We start from the raw sequence: 19,334 nt of genomic DNA on the forward strand, positions 1-19,334 counted from the left end.
TGATTATTTGCTTGTCCAAACGCACATGGCCTGGGATCCATGATGTCCGCAGAGGCAAGCATTGGGGAGGAGACTTGCTAAGCTGCTCATTCTCGATAAGCTGGCATAGGCGAATGTATGCACGCAGATGCTTAAGTGGATTTGCCTTGGCATCATAGTATCGGCTGTCTTTGGTGAATCTGTACTTGGCATCATAGGCATTGAGGACTGGTGCCAGCTTGTTGTAGATTGCAAGCATCGGTGGGGTGAGCACACTGAGATCAGGGTGCCTAGAGGCAACTGCCTGGCGGAGCTTTCTGTGCAGGTGTATAAATACACATTTGACATGCATTATTGAACTCAGCCTTAGACACATTGCCCATTGTACTGCGCAGTGTGTTTTTGCGGCAGCGAATATCAATCAATTTGGCCAGAATCCGCTGTAGGCAAGTGCCATAGTGCAACACAATGTTGTTCTTGTATGTTGTCATCAGCTCGGTATCCACGTATGTCGCTACCTGATTCATTTCGCGTACGCCATGTAGCTCAATATCGCCATTATGCAATAGATAATCATAAATGTGATATCTAACTACATCACTGAAATCGGCGGTTAACAGTTCTGACCTGTCCTTCCGGTTAACGAAATCCTCGGCAGATATGACAGTCTTCGCCTTCAAGTTGCGATAAATGAATAAATAAATAAAACGAAAAAACCCCTTTTTCACAAATGTTGCTGGGTCAAAGGCATCATCGTAAGCTAGCTGATGGAGTAGTATCCATCGTGCAAGCATGTATGTATGCTCTTTGATGATATTGACACTATGTACAAATTGCTCTAGGCAGGGCAACATAGAATCACGGAAGCCAATACCACCAAGCGATGTCTTTATGACAGTAGTGCTGCGGGTAATATTCATTTGAGAAATTCAATAGGCAAAGTAAGAAGAGAAATGATGCTGTTCAGTTTTGCTTTATTGCGTATGCATAGCATTAAGAACTTTTTATTAAAAATTATCTGGCTTGCATGGTTCTTGAGGCCTTTAGCACTCATACAGTCTCTTGAATCAGTCTATACAGACTGGGTCCATTGTGGCCCAAATACTACTGCTTACACATGTTCATAAGACAAATTAATTTATAAAATAAACCCACAAATATTGCATGACCGCTAGAAGAGCTATATGGCCCTATTCAATAGGTGCTCATAAATAACTATCCTAAGAGTGTTGCGCAGCCGGTGATGACCACCATGATGATGCTATGGAAGTTATCAGGCCGACCGACAATGAGAGCAGCTCTTGCGCTGAACCAATGGAGATATCCAGTGGAGACCTGTGACCACTACAATAACAACTCGTCACCCTGGTTTCACCGATGAGGTCAGATGCCGCACAAGATCAAAAGGAGTTTACAGAGCAAGTCACTCGAACCTGTGTTGAAGCTTAAGAGTTTTATTTTTTTTTTTTAACCAATTAAATAATTTCTAGCGGACGGTCGGACACTTTTTGGACTATAAAATCTTATATAAAGGTAAAGACTAGCAGTCTCATGCTTGCGATGCAAGCGCACCTCTATGTGTGCCAAACGCTGTTTGTCACACATTTCGGTGGAGACTGCTAGCGCCTGCAGCGGGCTGAATACATAAATACAAATATGTTTTTGAATATAATAGGTTTTAATATAAAACATTTAATAATTTTAATACTAATAATAGTATATGGTAGAAATTAGTATTAGCTAATAAAAAATATATTTATATATAAAGCTAAAATTAAACTAAGAAAATATCTCCTTATAGACTATGTTTTTAGTCTTAGGTTCACTATCAGGATAATGTGTAGCTGACCCTAACATTATCTTGAGATTACTAAATGATTGTATGTGAGAAAGTGCCACATAGAGTTGGCCATGAGTAAAGATAGGTGATGGAAGATAAAGCCCAACTCGTTCCATTGTTTGACCTTGGGCCTTATTTATAGTCATTGAGAAGGCAAGGCGGATTGGGAACTGGCATTGGCGTAGAACAAATGGTAATTGCTGGTGCTTAGTTGTTAATATCATTCGGGGTATAAATACCCTGGTACCATAAGCAGCACCAGTTATAATTTCAGCATCAATCATATGGGGCTGTAATCTATGGCATATAAGTCGTGTGCCATTACATAGACCATGGGCTGAATCCATGTTACGTAGGAGTAATGATTGGTGCCCCTACTTTGAGGCGGAGGTGATGAGGTGGTAGGGTTCCACCAACATCTAGTGAATTAAGAAATTCAAACTGGGAACAACTGCTGGGTCTCTGTAGTTGCACCATCAGTATCTGCAATTGAGTCAGCACTATAGTAGTTAATGATAGTGCCTGGTAGATGGTCAATGATCTTGTTATTTAGATCATTCACTGAGGCATTAGTTGGTGATAGGATGCTACGATTGACCATATAGTTGGCTTGATTATATTGATATGCTAAATTAGTATAAATTGCATTGATCAATAGCTCAACATTATCTGAGGGTATTACAGTACCCACAGGTAATTGAATTTGGTCATATTCATCGCTGGGTAACCTTCCTTCCCCAACTTGAAGTAGCCAGTCAGCAAATTGGATTGCTGTACAATCCTGGGCACCAGCCCTAAGTTGGAGTCGCATATTGGTAGTAAGGTGTAGAATTTGTGCTTGACTCCATAATGGAGATCGGCAAAGAGCTGCATCAACAGTTTGAGCTCTATTTCCCTTTGGAATGACAGGGAGAATTTGGCGGAAATCGCCACCAGCTACTACTACCTTACCTCCAAAAGGCTGATGCTTAAGGGCTGGATCAGCAGAGCACATTATATCCCGCAGTGTGCGATCAAGGGCCTCAAATGTATGACGATGCATCATTGGTGCCTCATCCCAAATAATCAGCCTTGTGGCCTGGAGCAATGATGCCAAGTTAGTGCCAAGGGAGATATTGCATGTTGAAGTACTATCTACAATTAGAGGTATCTTAAATGTAGAGTGAGCAGTTCGACCACCAGAGAGAAGCATAGCAGCAATGCCAGAGGAGGCAGTTGCTAAGGCAATATGGCCTTGGCTCCGAATATGAGCAAGGAGAAGCTTATACAGGAATGTTTTGCCACTTCCTCCAGGGCCATCAAGGAAGAAAAATGTTGCTGTAGTATTAGCTAACCCTTCTACAGCAGACATAATGGTATTATAGGCTGCTAACTGCTCAGTATTAGCTATACGAAGCATCTGTTCAGTGCAATCAGCAAGCTCAGATTGATTAAATGATAGCTGCTCACTAATTAAATAGTTTTCAGTACTATCACCATTTGCATGTTCTGGTATTGGAACTGGCATGCCAGGATAGTCACTAAGTGAGCGCCCAGAGTGGAGAAGAATAGAGTTAATCTCCCTAAGGGCACTGTTAATAGCAGATTGCTCAGCAGCTTCCAGATTAGCTGTATGCATGAGGGCTCTATATAATAGATCATCAATTAGGCTTGTCTGGTGCTGTATCCATAGTGCATATGGGTTTACTGGGTTTTCTTGAGCAAGAATAGTGGCAAATAAATATCGGAGTTGGTGACCAATCTGGACTTGTGCAGCTTCATCTAAGCACCTAGCCCATTCGCGGTTATCTTCAAGCAGGCTAAGTGCTATACAGGCTTCTCTAAATGTTCGATAAACAACACCATTGATAGTCCTGAGATTTTCAAATGATATTGCACCATGAACTACATTGAGTAGCATTCGGAGGTAGAATCGTTCTCCAGCTCTAGGAGAAACAAAGTAGATACGCCCAATTGTATTACCTCTCTGCCTTGGCTTCCAGACACACTGTTGGTGATTCCAGACAAAATGCTGTGGGTATTCAGCATATGTATATGCACGGGCCTCTGGGTGGGCAGCATTATAAGCAAACCACTGTGTGAGTGTAGTATGTGCAAGGTGCTGCTGGTTAACAACTTCAGAAATAAGCTCACCATCATGAAAGAGAACCATTTGCTCCCCTGGTAAATGGACTTGAAGTCGTTGAATATCGGGCTTCTCCTCATATAGGCGGAATGCAAAAATTCGCCAGATTGCCTCAGAAGTAGAGATATAGCGGCTATCAACATAGCTCTGGATCTCATTCTCAACTGCAGTATTTGTTGTATCAGTTGTCCTTGCCCTTGTTATATGGAGAGCTGCACGATCATGGCCCTTGTACACATATTTGAAAAGGTATTTGACAGCAGTGATTGAGGAGCATACCTCAACATTAATATGTGCCTCATACTTTGCAGCTAGATAAGGGTTATAAGGTATAACCCATCGGTTATCAAGCTGCATTCCTCTTATAGAAGCAAACTGCCCATCCTCACGCCGTCGATAAATTGGGTAGCCATTATTGGTGATTTGTGTGGCCTCTGAAAAGAATCTTGGGTAGCGCTTTGTGCAGTTGCCTTCTCTTACACATGGTGCCTGTAGGTTTAGTGGCCCGCATGGCCCATGCATCATTGAGGTGGCAATAACTCTAAAGAGCTGCATATTCTGCTGTTCATTAGGAAGCTCAGCACATACCACTCGGTCGATTTCTGTGATAATTTGGTGCTTTGACTCGCTGTCCAGAATAAGCAGAATATGTGCATAGGGCAACCCTCGCTTCTGAAACTCAACAGTGTAAATATGACCAGCGACCTGACCAAAAATATGCCTCTTCGTTAGATCTTTAATCAGTTCCTTCAGCTTGATATTGAAGACACGAACTGTTAGATCTGGGCGATCAGCAGCAGATTGTCCAGGGAGTAATTTGGCCTGTACCTCCTGCCAACGGGGGTTGCAGGTGAAGGTAATAAATAGGTCAGGGGGACCGAATATCCTCACAATAGCCATTGCATCTTGATAGAGCTGATACATATGGCGGGGACCAGCAGTATATGAGGATGGTAATATTGTTGTAGCATAGAGATACGAGCACTTCTAGAGCTCGAAAGAGGGTTGGATTGAAGATACTTGAGATACTAGCTAAAAGTGAAATAGCTAAAGAAGAAGAAGGAATCGATATGCTACGAGGCAATCAACTCAACAAAATATGAAACTATCAGTGATCCAAGAATAAATCTATCATGCCCCGTTGGAAAATGAAGTTTCTTGTAAATGAGATAGCCGAAGTGCATGTTGAAATGCAGTCTTTGCGAGAGGCTTGGTTAGGAAATCAGCCTGTTGTTCCTTGCCTGGGATATGACGTAGCTTGAACACGTTCTCTTTGGTAATGAGGTAGTGCGGGTATTGTACGTCGTACCTGAGGTGCTTGTTTTGCTCGTTGATTTTCCCGTCATTTATCCAGGAGACGGCCGTAGTGTTATCGCAGAAAAGATTGGGAATGGTAGATATGAAACCAAGTTCGTCGATAAACCTAGACATCCATTTGATCTCCCTAGAGGCAAGTATCACGGCATACGACTCTGCATCTGCTGTAGACAAGGGGACTGCCTGATCATGCTTCTTCGATTTCCATGATACCAAACCCTGGGATACACATGATGTATATCCAAGAGTCACACGTTTCGCCGGACCATGAACGAAGTTAGCATCACTGAAGAAGGCAATCGAGAGATCGGGGCATTTGGAGTACGTGATGCACAGCGTCGAGCTTCCTTTCAGATAGCGAAGTACCCGCTTAGCTGCTGTTAGATGACTCACGCCAGGATCTGCGTTGAAGGAGCCCAGAAGAGAAGCAGCATATGCGATATCCGGTCGAGATACCGAGGCCAAGTACTGGATTGAACCAACAATTGATCGATAGTTGGTCTGATCCGCCTTATCTTCATCATCAAGTCTCGGAACAAGATTGGTAGTTGGACAGAGGGGAGTTGCAGCTGGGTTTGCATCTGACATGCTGTGCTGACTTAGAAGTGACATCACGGCTCCATGCTGATGAATACGAACGTAGTCCTTTCCCTGCTCAACTTCGATACCCAAAATTTCAGTGCAGCGCCCTAGATCCTTCATCCGGAACTCTGTCGACAGTGCATCCTTAGTTTCCTGGATTAGCGCCTCAGAAGATCCAGCAATCAACAAGTCATCAACGTATGTTGTCAGTAACACTAAGCCCTTAGATGACCTCCGAACATAGACTCCCTTGTCGCCAGTGCAACATGAGAACCCTATGGTATTGACGAGATGATCACAGAGACGAGTGTTCCAAGCCCGTGGTGCCTGTTTGAGTCCATAGAGTGCGCGGTCCAACTTGCATACATATCGAGAGTGATCCCCATCCATACCTTCAGGAATATCGATATACAAGTCTTCCTCGACGTATCCATGTAGAAAAGCTGTCACCACATCCATACTGTGTAGCTGCAGATCGAATTGTGCCGCGATCGCCAGAATTAGTCGAATAGACTTGTACTGTACCACAGGTGCATACACCTCATGATAATCAATGTCCGCCACTTGTTGGAATCCTCTGACAACCAGTCTTGCTTTGAATAAACTCGACCTTCGTGCACTATCGAACTTTTGAACGAAAACCCATCTCGTGGATAGTGTTTTCACCCCACGAGTCCTCGGTACCACTCGAAGCACCCTGTTCTCCACGATTGATGCCAATTCTCTCTGAACCGCCTGTCCCCATTCGGCCTGGTTATTGGATTTCATCATGGCACGATATGAAGGTGGTCCTGCCACTGATGCCAGTGTAGTCATAATGGTAGGTTCCACCTCAGATTCATCCACGACACATGCCAAACCGTGATTGCGCCCATGTTGCTGTCGACGAGATCCCTCAGGTAGAATGTTCCGCTCATTTACAGCTCCAGGGTCATCATGTTTTCGGGGTTGGGAAGCATATGATGGCAGACGGATTGACGAATGTGCTTGCCTCATGACTGGAACTACAGACTCTGACTGCACAGATGGCCGATCAAAGTCTGGATCACGATCCTTCACACATCGCAACATGTAGAGCACCTGCTTATCATTTAGCTCTTCATCTCGGGCAAGTGCGAAGTTGCGGTAAGCAAAGGAGTGTGCAAACTGGCGATGACGATCTGTGATTGGAGTACCATGATAAATGGGGTCAAGGAGACTATTACCCACATTGCCCCAATCAGCCTGAGCATCAAGTCGATTAACTGTATTCTCCAGCTGAGCGCCTTGATCATCTGACTGTCCATTCTCTGAAGCTGTAACCTGGTCGAGATGCTCATCTGAGGCATCGTAGTCACTGTTTTCGTCCGCAAAAAGTCTGCGAGTGTGACTGGTCATGGTCTGTCCAATCTGATCGCCACTTCTAGTATTCCCCTGATCGTCTGTGTCATCGTCGCCTCTCCTTATCATATCGACCTGACCACTGTATGGGAAGCTGCCAGGTAGATTTCCTTCATAGCTGCTAACATTTCCAGTCTCATCGTCCTCATGCTCGTCCGACCGTACAGAGTCCTCAGTTACCTCACACCTCGCCTCTGGTTCGGGTATCTGTCTTGGGATCGAGGTAATTGGGAAAGGGGGTGCAGATCCAAATGTTGTAACTGATCGTTTCTGAGATGGCCATGGAGCGAATTTGCCATCTTTCATAGGGAATTCGTCCTCATGGAATACCAGATTCTTGTCTCTCTCAAGACATCTTCCAGTCTCGCTATTCCAAACGATGTACTTGTTGCCCTATAATCCCATGAAGATGCCGTGAGGTGTTCGGTTTCCAAGTTTCGGGCGCATGCTAGCTGGCTGAAGGTAGGTGACTTTACATCCAAAGACACATATCAGGTGAGTGGATAGATTGCGTTTCAGTAGTGCCAATGGTGGTACCATCTTCGTTGCTTTCTTAGGCATGCAATTTGACAATAGATTCGCATAAAGCAATGCCCGTGTCCACAAGGAAGGTGGTGCCCCACACTCGCCTAGCATGCAGTTGGTAGTCTCTACGATGAGGCGGTTAAAACGCTCTACCACACCATTCTGCCAGGGTTTGTGTGCCATCGACGTCATCCGCTCGATGCCATGGTAAGCGAGAATCCTATTGAGCTCCGTATTTATGAACTCACCGCCATTGTCTGAGTAGAACTTTTGAACTTTGGTTCTGAACTGCGTCCCTACCCAACGAATAAATTCGTCAATGAACCGTGCAGACTCTGACTTCCGTTCCATGGTATAGATGCGCGAGTACCGGGAGTAGCTGTCCACAATAGCTAGATAGTAGCGCTTGCCATCATAGGATGTGACGTTCATCATACCGACATCTGCATATATCAGACCAAATGGCTTTTCATCACGAGGAATAGTGCCAATTGCTGACTCAGCTTTTGGTTTATGAGAGAGGCACACTTCGCAAGCAAGAGGGAATTTGCCATCAATCTCGATTTTGGCGACTCTGGCGATTGCCTGGAGATATACCTCAGACAGGTGTCCGAACCGGCGATGAAGAAGCAGCATCGTGCTGTTGTTACCACAGTTGTTGTCTGCCTTGATGTTGGTCATGGCCACAGCTTGGCTGACTGGCGAACTCTTAATCACAGGAGCTAGATCAAGATCTTCGTTAACGCCTTGGACATCAGGGCCAATTGGGAACAGGTTATTCACCGATCGGGCCGATATAATTGCTACACCATTACGGTAAGCAAAGACATGGTCTTTCGTGAATAACACATCAAGCCCTTGCTTTGTCATCTCGCCAACGGATATCAGATTGAACGACCCATCTGGCAGATGGCAGACCTTGGACAGCGTAAAGGCATTCTTGCCCTGGCCAACGATGACCTTGCCTCTGGTGGTAATTGGGGTCACACCACCATTTGCACTCACTGTGCTGCCGGAAATGGTCTCGCGGTCTTGTAGCAGGTGCAGATAAGGCGAAGACGATATATTGGCACCAGAATCCATGAGCCAGATCCCAGGCTTTGAAAGGTCATTCGCTATAGAAGAGGCTACCACAGCAGGGTCATTGGCCACCCACCTGTTGCTGTTCAGTCGGGGACAACAGCTGGCCTCATGCCCTTTTCTGCGGCACAGTTGGCAAGCGATTCTGGCTAACGATGTTCCCACCATCACCTCTTCCTGGGCCGATTGCTCCATCTGTGTGAACAGAAACATCTCCTTCTTTAGCAATTCCGGAGTGATCTTGTCGATTCCTTGCGCCAAGATTTTGTCTGCAATCATCGGAGATGTCTTCCGTATCTCGTCCAATAGGGCAAACGACAGGAGCTGTTCTTTCGAGATCTTTGCCTGCGGGAATGACTGCAGCAGGCCAATGCCTCTGTTGATCATATCAACCATGCTTTCGCCTTGCTCTCGGTGGATCGTTGTAAGCTCTTGAATTTTCTTGAGCATTACCGGGGGTGAGACTTGAGCATACTCCTCCTCGAGGTACTTCCAGATCTCAAATGCAGGTTTGTTCGCCACGGGCTGCAGTAGATCTTCAGTGACCAGTCTCTGGAGTAGTAGCCTCGTGCGAGCATCCTTTTGTCGATCGTCTCTGGCGAATTCCTTGACCACTTTGTCACCAGTCCTCTTCGTGGACCTTTTGTCCTCAAGAGCATACTCCAGTAAGTCCCACGATATTAGGACATCAATCGCCTTTGATTTCCACATACTGAAGTCTGTAGAACTATCGAAGCGTGGCAACCCTTGCAACACAGCTTCATTCGAATAGGTACCAAATGAATTCATTTCCTTGAAAATTGTCACAGAATTTGTGTCTTGAGAAAGAAGTAAAATGGAAGAAAATAAAAGAGAAAATAGAAGAAAAATGAAAATTGAAAAGAGAAAAAAAATTTAAAGTGCGCGTTATTTAAAGAGGAGTTTTTACGAAACTAAAGAATAATGGGCACAGGGCTCATAACCTGTTGTAGCGTAGAGATACGAGCGCTTCTAGAGCTCGAAAGAGGGTTGGATTGAAGATACTTGAGATACTAGCTAAAAGTGAAATAGCTAAAGAAGAAGAAGGAATCGATATGCTACGAGGCAATCGACTCAACAAAATATGAAACTATCGGTGATCCAAGAATAAATCTATCAAATATCACTCTACGACCAAGGTTAGCACCAACCATATCGGCTTCAGATAGCTGGACAGCATCTTGAAGGCCTATATATAGATAAATATATTTGATTCAAGTTAGCAGCAGTTTCTTACTATTATAATAATTCATACTAAATGTGCATTAACCAACAACAACAACAACAACAACAACAACAACAGCATCATTTCTTACTATATTTTATATATGATTGAAACTAATACATACCTTGGTACATTTCAGCACGAATATTGTCTTGGTTTCTTGCATACCATCGTAGGCGGTTGCTCTCAATAGTGGAATATGCGTCGACAATATACTGCTGGAATAACCTCCTACTTAGGTGGAGGATTGGAGCTGCCTCACCACGAAACTGAAGCCGGTAGGCATAAAAGGCCATCTGAGTTACACGGCTTTGGCGATGGGTTCCAGAGAGTGCTTCATCTCCAACACCATTCTCTGAAATCTCTGAGACATTATCCTGGGCTTGGATACTGTCTTGGCGTGTATGCTGATGACCTGAAATAGGAATGTCAGGATGCCAGCCATCCTCCCCACGTGGGAATAGAAGCACATAGTGCAGTGCAGCATAGGCAACATGTAGCTCTGAAATCCACTGTAGTGTACCATTAGTTGTCCGTAGGATGATATCACGGCCATTGTTTGTATATTGGCCATCGGGTATAATTGCAGCTACTTCATCCGCTGTTGGTAAGTTGTAGCGACGCGAATCGTTATTGCGACCTGCTGTAATTGCTATGCATAGCTCAGGGGATGGATTCTGCTGGACAATTTCAGCAACCTGACGGAAGCGAGCAGCATACGGATTGACTGAATGGAGCATCTGCTGGAGGAGAGACAGAGTATTCTCATCAAGTCCAGGAATTGCAGTCATTCGATTTGCAAGCTCATTGGCAGTGTCGTAAATATACAGCTGTGCATACTGCGGCTGCTCGTTGCCATATACTGGAAGTAGTGATCCAATTCTATGGTACATCTGACCACGAACTCGAAAGTTAGAGACACCTATGATATAATATGATTTGAGATGAGAGGAGATGATTCCAACAATTATATAGCTATTCATAAAACAATCGTAGAACGTAGAACATAGAACATAGAACATAGAACATAGAGCATAGAATATAAAACATAGCATATTGGTACTTACCACCATGATGCCTGCTAACTTCGCCATTAACTACTCCACCTGTTGAGGTAAAGGAGAGTACCGAGTTATACATTCGGATATTTCGCTGGAATTGCCGCGCTTCAGTGTTAGTGCCAGTCAATAGTCGAAGTAGTATTCCTGGTGGCGGTTGCAGAGCTGGAAGCACTACAGCTCCACGTGCACAGCAGATCTGAAAAATTGGACGTGTCATAGAGGACTGCTGGATTCGTTCGGCAGTCCATAGCAAGGCACTACAACTGGTGCACTGCACATCCATTCTTCCAAGTCGGAGAGGTAACGTGTGTGCACCAGATACCTGCAATGCAAGCGGCAGATGTGCACCTGATGCAGTACGCTGAATCTGTCGTTGAGAAGCACGCTGAGCCTGTCGCTGAGAAGAACGCTGTCTGTTAGCAGCATTGCGGCTCTCATTGCTCTGCATTGCCCGTCGTCTCCGACTTCGTAATCTTTCCTGTTCAAGTTCATGGGAGCGGTCCCCCTGAGCACTCAAAGCCCTCTGACGTTGGCGTCGTGCACGATCAGCAATCCGGCGACGATCAGAAACCGAGGCATTATTCGTACTATTAGAATAGAATACCATCGTTTTTGCTTTTAAATGAAGGAATAAATGAGGAGTATATATATAAGTATATATCTCAGTAAAACAAAGTCACAGTAAACCACAAAAATATGTAGAGAGAGAGAGAGAGAGAGAGAGAGTATGTGTTTTTACAAAAAGAAAGTTTATATACATAAGGTTTTCTTGTCGTTGTCATGACACTTGACAGGTATAGTAAGGTATTGTATGATTGTTTAACAGGTCACACATGCATATTTAACAAAACACGTGCATATACACCCATTGTTAAACTATAAAAATTTGTTTTTTTTTAACCAATTAAATAATTTCTAGCGGACGGTCGGACACTTTTTGGACTATAAAATCTTATATATAGGTAAAGATGGTACTAACGGATATTTCTATTTTTGTGCATGGCTGGGCGTGGCGGGCGATTGGACAGCATGATGCTTTCAGTAAGGCTTGACTGTCAGCACCACATCCCGCGTCCACCCAAACACAAAGAACACCGCCGCCGACGCCGGGGCTGCCTTGACCAGCGCCGGCGTCAGCCCACGGAACAGCGCCAGCACGCCCTCGGTCCGGGCAATGCTGACCAGCGCATGCGTCATCCCTGTATACTCTGGCAGCGCGCTCTTTGTGAACTGCTGCGTGCCCTGCACCTGCAGGCGCTTGCGCACGAGGTCTAGCGGATATACAAACGTTTTGCTGATAACCGCCGCAGTGCCGCCCAAGACCGCGTCCTGCATTGCGTCCAGGCCCTGTAGCACCGGCGACGACGACACCAAGACGCTACGCCTTAGGTACCGATACCCGGTCGCCAGCATGTCGTAGCTGGTAAACACCGCACCCATGTACGGCATGATCTGCAGGCACGCCGGCCACAGCCCGCGGTAGAACCCACGCACTCCTTCCTCTGCGTGGATCTTGCGCACCGCCCCCAGAATCGACGTGTATATGCGGTGATCCATGCTCTGCGCGACGAACCGCGTACGTAGCAGATCAAACGGATATGTCATCGTTGTGGCAATGCCTGCCGCCAGCGCCCCGCCCACAAACGACCGGGCCTTTTTGGGAACAATCTAAACATGTAAACAGGATAAATGAGAAGCCATGCTGTCGCAATACAACCCCCACCCAACTACAGCCGCCAGCTCGCCAGTACCAGGCTAGGCTACCATGCATTCACACTTACGTTTGTCTGCGCCATCGCCCTCTCGACTGCCCCAAATACAAGAAACTGAGCTGCACCATACGACAGGTACAGATACTCTGCCGACAGGTTGCCTTTGAAGAACCCGCGCACGCCCTCCCGCTGCATAATCTGCTTTGCACACTCGACCACCCCGTCTGCCTTCAGGATCCCAAACGACCGACGCCTGGTCTCCAGCTGCAGCGTGATCTTTATCACATCAAACGGCGCTATCAGTGCCCGTGAAATCAGCCCTGCCGTGGCCCCGCAGAACGCGCTTTCCAGGGACGTCAGTTGCCGGGTAGCTGTGCGCGATGTGAGCAGCGCGCTGCTCTGCGGCATGTCGGGTTTGGCCGGTGCATCGAGCGTGCGGGCGGATGTGTCGGTCTTGCAGGGGAGTGATTGTCGTGAAGCCATTTTGTGTGCAGGGTTCTGTTTTTGCAATGAAAAGAATGGAAATTTACAGTAAGAGGTAAATGTAGAGGTGGGAGAGAAAAACGGAAGCGTGCGAGAAAATTTCCCGCTTTTGAACCCGAAGTCACAAAAAAATGCGCATGTGCCACACTGATCTACTAAGCTTTGCCCACTGATGCGCTGATATTACTGACCTCCCCCAAGAAGTGCTGGCCATGCTGAGTATCTCTGGCCTGGTATTGGGCCGCTTAGACTGTGGTGGCTTTTACCTGTAGCGTCTGCCTGTCAGATCAGGGCGAGGTTGGTGTGCTTTCCCACGAAGACTGCACATCATGGTCTTCCTGAAGGGCAATAAAGTGGTGGCATGCTGCGGAAATATTCAAAACTAGGTAGATGATGGATTCTGGCCAGGCACTAAGGGCACAGACCTTACAGCCTGAAAACTACCACATATATGTCGCTTTCCTGACATCCTGGGCAAGGTATCTCTCGAGCGCAGGCTCAGCCTCGACGGCAGCAACAACCTTGGCAAACTCGGGCACCTTTTCTGGCTCAAAGTAGCTGGAGAAGCCGTCGTTCTTGACCTTCGACTGGGACCTGATAAACTTGAGGAACGCATACAGAGCAATGTCAACGTATAAGATCGAGTCACCGATATAGTGGCCGTTGTTTCCGTTCGCTTGCAGCGCCTTGGTGTGGAACTTGATCAAGTAGCCCGCTAGCTCGCCGAACTTCTTCTTCAGATTGTCTTTGAAGTCACCATCCGAAAAATGGTAGTCAAGAGCTGCGTTCTGGAGGTCAACGAACTGGTCACGCAGCTGCTCTTGCCGTGCCGATGCCTGCAGCTCAGTCGGAAGGAGTCCGTACTTGTGCGCAAGGTACCTCTCGATGACCATCGACTCAGTGAGCTCAAACACAACCTCGCCGTCGCTGTTCTTCTCGAGCAGGACAGGTAGGCGGCCAAGCGGCTGGTCAGCCTTTGCCACTAGCCACTCGGGATGTTCCTCGGTCCACTCGACCCCCTTCACAGTAAGCAGCAGCCGAATGGTCTCGCTGATACCCTGCAGGTCAAAGTAGCGGAGGGTATAGGACAGCGAGTCTTGAGTAGACATGGCGACTTGAATGGGCTTGGTAAAACGGGGCTGTAGTTTGTTCAGTTGCAGAAGAGAGCCCTGAGTGAGACACAGCCAGGCTGAATGGCTTGCTTTAAATAGCTGATTCCCCATGCTTTACCCTTTATTTTGCTCGTATGCACCCATCCCATCTCCAAGGTTAACAAGACTGACTGAAAAAGAGGAGGGTCCGGTCAGCCTGAAGCCTGATTTTATCTGGTTAGATTGTTGGCATGGTGATACGGGAGTGGATTTGCACTCTAATGCCAACACCCCTGTTATCTACGCAAGCAAGAGCGTGCCTACTGCGGTATTAGCTCTGAACGCAGCACTGCCACGCCTGAAATAAGCCCTGTTGTGATTGTTGAGTGCATTAGAGCGACGGATCGGCTCGGGTTTGGGGGTGCAGTGCCATACGTTGGACACCTAATACTGCGCAGCATATTCCAGCAAAGCCAAGGTCTTATTGTCAAACGTGTAAACAGAACAAGCTAGCTCTTTCCAATCTTCTCCTGTATCTCAAAATAGCTCTGCAGAGCCGGGTCCGCTTCAACAACTGCCACAAGCTTCTTGAACTCGGGTGCCGCCTCCGAATCAAAGTGGGCAGCAATCTCAGCCGACTCCTCTTTCGCCGATTCAGCACGGATGTGTCTGATGAACGCATAAAGCGCAAGATCAGGGTATGTGGTCTTGTCGCCGAAAAGATGGCCATTGCTGCCGTTGTCACGCAGCGCCTTGCCGTGGACCTGACCCAAGTTTTCGAGAATCTCGGTACACCTGCGCACCACAATATGCGCAGACTTTCCACCAGCGTGCATCGCATAGCTCATAGCGACCATGGCATCATAGAGTTGGTCTCGCAGCTGCTCCTGGCGAGCAGCGAGCTCGGGATCGGACGGGATTAGGCTGTGCTTGCGCAAGAGGTAGCGCTCGATGACAAGCGACTCAGAAAGAGTGAATAGCACTTGTCCGCCTGAATCCTTCTCGACAAGAACGGGCAAGTGCCCGAACGGCTGCTCACCCTTCTTCTCTGGCCACTTGGGGTGCTCTTCAGTCCATTGAGCACCGATAGAGCACAGCAGAAGACGGATGGTCTCGGCGAGCCCAGGAAAGTTGAAGTAGCGCAGGTTGTAGCTGGTAGAGACTATGCTTGCCATGGTATGTGTTGTTTCGAAAGATATGCTGATGCTCTTGCTGATGATATATGGAACTGAAGGAACGGGCGGTGCGCGTTTATATAGATCTAGGGTTCTGCCACGTTCTGCTAGCCTGTATCTCCCAGAAACTGCTACGCAAGCAGTTTTCTTTCTTAGTGATCTGCATATACCAACAAAGCTATGAAGCGTGCAAATATGTACGCAATAATTGGCTTGGCATGGCTTGATACAACGTCAAGTCGTCCTACTCAAGTAGGTGCATGAACGGCGATGCACACCAAACCTGTCATAAAACTTCCACATTTCTCTGATCGATTTGCTATCGCTGGCTTGCGTTGGTTTCCAGATAATTCCGCTCTGTGCTGTAGCTTATGAGAGCAAGAAATGTGGGAGATGAACGTTACAGCGCTGACACCATACCAGGCATACGCAAAGCATGCTGCCGTGCACGCCACTTGCATGTAGTAATTATTGCTATGTAAGTCAGCGGCAGTTCTTGTTTGAGAGCAACTGAATGGCTGTCGCGATATAAGTACCACGGTGCATGGTGCTGCTACATCTCTCCACCCATGCTCTAGGTTCACTCATCCTCATAATACTGGAGGCTAGCCCGTGGATACCAGCCAGCTGGTAAACGTGCCCGATCTGCGTCCACTTTCCTCAAATTTATTCCGGCGCCCTGTCTCGGCTAGCTCATGACAGCGCACAACATCTGTATATTCAATTCAAAGCAGATGCCAGTGGCTGCTCAGTATACTTTATCGATTTACAACAGTGCTTGCCCTTTTTGTTACATTTGACATGGCCATATCCCCATCCCATTGCTAATGCTCCAGGCTAGCAGCTGGCCTCTTGATTTGTTTGACTTTCGGTTAGGAGATCTGCCGTCCTTTTTCCCACTCGCCCATTGGAACAAAATCAAAACATCGACAGCTCCACCTTGCGCGACCTTTTCCTTTAGTCCTGTATATTTTCCCACTGCTATTACTTTGCAACTATGCACAAGGTGTTGACAGCTCCGTTGATTATAGAGGGGATCTTTGGCTACCTATTCAGCGACGCGCTTGGTCTGCAGGCAGAACGCGGTGACTCCACATCGCTGAAGGTAAAGTTCAAGCTGGCAGGCGTCTGCCGCTTGTGGCGGGAGGTGCTTGGCCATCGTATCTTCGACCAGCTCTGCTTCCGCATTGGACACCGTAGGGCCCAAGAATCCAACAACAGCGGATCTATGACCAAGACCATAGTGGCCGGCAATCGATATGTCTACCGGACAAATATGGATATGGTTTTGCCGTCGGTTCCTCTGCGCCAACTCGTCCTCCATATCGGCAAGGGAGATGTAGTCACAGAAGAGATGGTCGAGTTTCTCACTCAGAGCGTATTTGCTGGGCATAGCTGGCCGTCTGTCCAGGCCGTATCGATTGCCATTGGTACGGATTTTGGACTCGACACCATTAACAGCACAAGGTTTCGCCAGTTGGAGCATGTTGTGCGCGCTATCATCAAATGTGCACCCAACACTATCGACTTTGCTATTGTATCTGCCAACATTGCCGGCCCGCCAATTGACTTAATGGCGGCACTGGGCGGCAGTGCAGAAGGCATAGCATCGCTGAATCTACAATATTGTGACACAACAGACTATTCGCGGCTAGTCCTGCCAGCACTGACGGCTCTGTCTATTACCACTATGCATGCAAACAACGTGCGCTCAGTTCCGGTCTTCAATCCCGAGGTTGTCCGGTGCCTCGAGTTTGCCGCTGTTTATTCCGATTCGCTGCTCCATGCGTTTGTCAGAGGAGCGAGAGGTCAGACTGTGACGTTCCCGCAGCTTGAGAAACTGTATATAACCTTCACCCCAGACATTAGTGGGCTAGATCCCGAGGGCAGGTGGAGCGAGTACCAGTTTGAGTTCCCGAAGCTGCGCAATCTTTATATCGACCCCAAGAATACGCCCCACTGTGCGGTGTCAGAGGTGTTTTCGCATGCGCCGCTTCTTGAAACACTCAGTGTATACGGCAACCAGCAGGCTATGGTTGGCTGGGACCTGTCACGGTATCCAATGCTGCATACAGTCAACATCCGCAGCGACAGTCTTTCACGGCCACTCAGCATGGCGGATATGCACAAGTACTTGCTTGGGCCAACATCATCTATCCGCATGCTCTCGGTCGCCACAACCAGCCCCCTGGATTTCGAGTCTGTTCAGTTCGGATGCATGTTCCTCTGCACGCTCGAACTAGACTTCATCGTGTCTCGTGCGGTATTTGAGCATGTTCTGCCGCAGCTCCTGTACCTGAAGCGGATGAAAGTATATTACAAAATCACGGCCTGGGACAGCAGTGCAGATGATGGCAGCAACAGCAGAATGTTGGAGGCTGTACGCAGTGCTGTATCTACTTGCCCAGCTGAGCCGCTCAGTACCTCGCTCCAGCAGCTGACTGTCTGTGATGCGTATCATTTGTATGGCAGGTCGACCACCACGAATGCATCGTATGGGCCAGGTGCAGCACAGGTTATTGGCATTGCAGCGAGGATTCCATCGCTTATGCGGATAAAGTTTGTGTGGAGCACTGCATCCGACAGGATGCCCCTCGCCGATATCTTTGCAGATGAGAGGGTTCAAGGAGCAGCCAGGCATTTCGCTGATATTGCCGCTTTTGACTGACCAGGGGTAGATGCAAAGCAGAATATATCCGTGTATGTCTGTAGTGACGGGGAGGCGAACAGGATTTGGAAGGCACTGGCAATTGGACTATGAGCCGCAGCACTAGCGGGCATTCACAAGTTGGGTCGTCTGAGTGCTGGTTGTTTCTTAGTGAGAGAGCAAAAAACGGTGACTCACAACCAGAGATCCACGTTTCTGTTAGAATCAACCGAGGCTTTTTTTGCTGTGTTCGCTTTGCGAGGCGGGAGCAGAGAATGCGTGATATAGAGCAGGCTCCAGAGCGCATACCCGACCAGTCTCTTATCTCTACAAAAAACTATATCCATTCCATTTTTCCATACTTGCAAGAATGCTGGTACCAAAGATCACTTTAGGTTCAAGCGATGAGCTCATTAGAGCGGCTGGGGTTTTGCCTTGGACTCTGTATACGGACGCACAGCAGGCATTGGGGCAGGTGTCGGGCTGGTCGGCGGTGATGGCGCCGGCCACCGAAGCGTCGGTGCATGATCTTCTGAACAGCGGGGTATCGGCAGCCATCGTCGACTCAGCAAGCGCAATCCCGTCCGATATCGACGTATCACGTATTGCGCTGCAGTTCCCGGTGGGTTCACTGCCGCAGGTGAGTGACATTGCACGCGCAGGAGCACTGCTGGTGACACTCTCTGCAGCACAGATCGAGCAGGCAGAGCTGGTGCAGGTCAGTGCAGCGGCCAGCAAGCATCTGCTGGGGAGTTCCGGGCCGGTGCGGGTTCTGGTGGAAAAGCATTGATGCGTGGACACTGGACTTGATTGCGGCGGTGCGGCGGCGGGCGGCTCGGCGGTGGTGCCGGTAGAGCAGCTTGCTGAGCTGGGGCTGGCAAAGGCAGTGATTGCCGGAGCTGGGGTGGTGTCGGATCGCAGCGACGGGCTGCTGACGACGGTGGTGGTTGATGAGCAGCGCGTGTGCCTGGGCGTGGTGTACTCGAATGCGGAGAGCCTGGCGGCGGCGCTGTCGACGGGCGCAGGCGTGTACTGGTCGCGCAAGCGCGGGCTGTGCACAAGGGCGCATCATCGGGGGCGACGCAGGCGCTGGT

Source organism: Linderina pennispora, assembly GCF_002104995.1.
Source record: "Linderina pennispora strain ATCC 12442 chromosome Unknown DL89scaffold_52, whole genome shotgun sequence".
Taxonomy (NCBI): domain Eukaryota; kingdom Fungi; phylum Kickxellomycota; class Kickxellomycetes; order Kickxellales; family Kickxellaceae; genus Linderina; species Linderina pennispora.